Below are 4,052 nucleotides of genomic sequence, written 5' to 3' on the forward strand. Positions count from 1 at the left end.
AGTGAAATATTTTGTCCAATAACACCAATTTTCTTTTCATAAAAGCCTTCAAATCAGAGGCGGATCATCATTGGGGGCTGCGGAAAATTTGGTTGATTATATAGTGAATCACTGAAGCGTGACTGGAGTGGCCCCTTATGTCAGTCAGCTTCCTACTTACAAAAAGTTCTGGATCCGCCACTGCAAATGTTCATATCAGGTCATTTATTAAACTTTTGGCAGATTCTAGATTTCTTTTTTTCTTTATTTGAGACCCAAATAACACCAAGGCAAATAATAACTAAAAGTCTGAGTTAGCCTTTTCTCGCCATTTCAAATTAAATAAAATAACCTATTACTATATATTTAGCTTTTAAGTTATATTGTTCCTTAAACGATGCTCTTCTGACATACAGTATCAATTCTAAATTCTATTGTTGGTTTTTTTTTTAATTTCACTTAAGTACACTGTTACGTAGGGAAAAATGTAAATTTATACCCAATATTAAAAAACGCATTTTTTAGCATATCATATCGGATATTAATCATTTCCTTAAACATGTATCTGTTGATAAGGACATACTGAATATATGTAATAAATGAGATATCTAGTGTACATGCTGGATCATGGGGAAAAGTCATTCTAGGCCTTCCAGTAAATCATATGATATCAGTAAGTACTCGATTCCTATAGTATGTAAGGAGTTGTCTACATTTCAATCGGTCTAAATGTAAGAATGTTTACCATGTAAATACGCATTGACTTTGATGCCTGTGCTGTTAAAACATTCTGAAATGGTTAACAGGGAAAAGGTTCAGCAATTTAATGGCATGAAGTTTGGAATACAGTAAAAAATATTGAATCCTGTTATAAGACAAGTTAGCATTATCTTATATTATTTAGCCACCTCCTGCTCTAACAGCTCCCTAAACATTTTTTTTTATTTGTCCATTTTTCGTCCAGGCTGGTACTAATGTTGATATTATCTCCCTTTGATTAGTGTTTGGCAGGAAAACATATTAAACTGAATGAAGTCTTCGATTAAATGATATTTCAGTAGTGTTACTTATGAATAAACTCATCATAGATTCACGGATTAAATTTTGTATTTACGTTAGGCGCGCGTTTCGTCTACAAAAGACTCATCAGTCACGCTCGAATCCAAAAAAGTTAAAAAGGCCAAATAAAACACGAAGTTGAAGAGCACTGAGAACCAAAGTTTTGCCAAATACAGCTAAGGTTATATATTCCTGAGGTAGAAAAAGCCTTAGTATTTCAAAAATTCAAAAGTTTTGTAAACAGTTAATTTATAAATATCAATGATAGTTCATGTCAGCACAAGTACTTTTAAAGAACTACATGATTAAAAATGAATATAAGCTGAGTCTGTTTTGCCTGTAAAAATAAATTATATTTTGATTGAAATAATAAAATCAGCGAAAATTGACAAACGAATTATACGTGTACATTTTTTGACACAACCTGACACGAAAATATCTTACGGGATACATCACTTACAGTGTATTTTGGTATCGTAGTTTAATATAATTACTATTTAAATTGTCGCCCTTACTATCGTGTGGGGTTCTTTCTGGTATTAACATATAGATCTACAAAATGTCCATATGCAATTACTGTGCTTACGTTGATTATGACGTCACAAAGAACATATACTCAGTATTATTTCTATTCACTTTACTGGAATGAATAATTTTCTTGATTATGTTGTGTCATCCTTTACTTCTAATACCTTTTATTCATTGCTGTATTTAATTTAAGACCAAGAACCAAAACCAGAAGATACAGAAAACGGTGGTGTAACTGAAAAAAGCATCAAATCTATCAGCGATGACCAACAATGTAGCAAAAGAAGTGACTCATGTCCTGACATCCACAGTGACTCAGGCCCTGTCAAGGACAGCAACCCTAGTTCTAACAAAAACACAGACATAAATTAAACTTAATTTTATTTGTTTTGTATGTTTGTTTGTTTTCGCTTGTTTTTATTATTATACTTACTCTAACTAGACAAATAAATAGAAAGAGAACAAAAACAATAAGACTTTGTTGTCATCGTTATTAAACTTCGTCTCAATTAGTATTAACACGTGCTCTTGTTTGTCAATTTTTATAGCAACTGATTACATTCCGGAGAATTGTTTGTACATTTGTACTAAATTACAATCCTGGTACCTTTGATAACTATTTATAGTCATAACTTATACATAAGTATAATTTACTTAGCCAAGCGGTATAACTCAATGTGTAATATGGTTCAATTTAACCGATGAACTACATGCAAGCTTTTTAAATTCTTTATAGTAAAATTTAACTATTAAAAACCACTCTCATGACTAATATAAAAAAAAAGAAGATGTGGTATGATTTCTTATGAGACAACTCTTCACAAGAGACCAAAATTAACAACGAAAGGTCATAGTACGGCCTTCAACAATGAGCAAAGTCCATTTTCGTATATTAATGTCTTATTTGATAAGATCTTCACGAAACACCAAGTTTTATACTAAGTAAGATAGATGGATATACATAAATCAAATGCATTCTTTCATTAGTATAATGCATGTTTGTAATTGTTTAAGGGTTTGAATTTGAGATTGTCATTAAATTTTCACCAGTGGTATGATCATGTAGGTAAATTGTGTTAGTCGCAGTAAGGAAGTAAAATTACATATTCATTATTACAAATGGAATTTTTGTTTCATTAACACGAGATACCGGAGGCAATGCTCTCTGAATGAGAAAAACAGAACTACAAGTTATAGTAGCAGTTTCTTCACTCTGTATATATTCAGTTTACGGGTTCAATTTATGTGTGATGGGTCGTGCCTAAAAGAGGGGAATGCCCGTGCATCCTCCTCGACTTATTACCTGATGATATTTCAGCATTTTCTTTAGATCCTTATGTCTCCTTCCTGTCCTTCTTTCCTGCAGGTCGTCTTCCTCGTCTTTCAAATGGCCCTTGATGGCTACCCCCTGGTATTCCTGTTGTTTCGCATCTTTAGGTTTTTAAATAATTAAACTATTTCCTGTAGCACTTGCTTCGTTGTCGACAGCAAATTAAAAAGTGCCCGATACGAGAATTCCTAAATTCAAATTCCACGTTAGAACGCCTTCTATGACCATGCCATACATGGCAATAAGCTAAAGGCTGCAACACCCACACACCCATACAAATATTTGATTGAATAAATCAGATAATTGAAAATATAAAATTTTAACAATCTCTATTATTCTAATTTAATTTGCCGAATAATTCGTGGTTTATTCCATTAGAATATGGGATGCACGTGATTGACATCAAAATTTAAAAATTGCAACAGCTGTATTTTAAACAACGCAGGAGAACAAAATGGATATTGTTGGTATAATTCGATGGAAATAAAAATCATTCTCAAATTTTTTCAGTTATCCGCTTTGAGCGTTTCAAATAAAGGTAAATCCAGCAACGCCATATGACGCATGAAATTCATTAAGACTTAGTGTTCTTTTCCTTTTTTTCAATATTTATTTCTTACTGTAAACCTACAAAAATCCTTGACAAGTCAGTTAATGGTGGTCATCACAGGTCAAAAACCAAAATAGTAATTACTCGTAAAAACTGGTAAAGTCCAGTACGAAATGTGTATTTCCACACGTATGTATATGAATAATTGATATTTTCTACCCCTTGCGTTGTAAACAAATAAAAAAAGCACCGTGACCTACAACAAAAACAACATGCCAAATTATTCACGGTTGTCAAATAAGTAAGGAAAAAGATATTATAATCTAACAAGTTTATTGAAGGCCGTACAGTGACCTATATTTTTCATTACTTTTACGTCATTTTGGTCTCTGATAGTGCATTGTCTCAATTACAATTGTTCCACGTCTTCTTATTTTTTTATATTTTAAACAGTACATCAGAAAGTTTAACAAATTAACGTATTTTACGTAAATCCGGTAGCATGGGTATTATTATTATAAAATCTACAAAATACAATCGAAATTGATATACAAATTATTTGTAGCATCCAGAAGTGTCTGAGTACGTATATTTTTTGCAGGTTGC

At 31.9% G+C, this 4,052-nt stretch overlaps 1 long non-coding RNA gene across 1 annotated transcript; it reads left to right on the top strand.

Annotated features, from left to right (window-relative positions):
• The first annotated feature begins 528 nt into the window (after window positions 1–528).
• LOC143062335 (uncharacterized) lies at window positions 529–2,040 on the top strand. The gene is made up of 2 exons (XR_012974696.1): window positions 529–652; window positions 1,760–2,040. It is a non-coding gene; the product is annotated as an uncharacterized LOC143062335 (long non-coding RNA).
• Window positions 2,041–4,052: the final 2,012 nt, after the last annotated feature.

This window comes from Mytilus galloprovincialis, chromosome 2 (assembly GCF_965363235.1).
Source record: "Mytilus galloprovincialis chromosome 2, xbMytGall1.hap1.1, whole genome shotgun sequence".
Classification (NCBI taxonomy): Eukaryota; Metazoa; Mollusca; class Bivalvia; order Mytilida; family Mytilidae; genus Mytilus; species Mytilus galloprovincialis.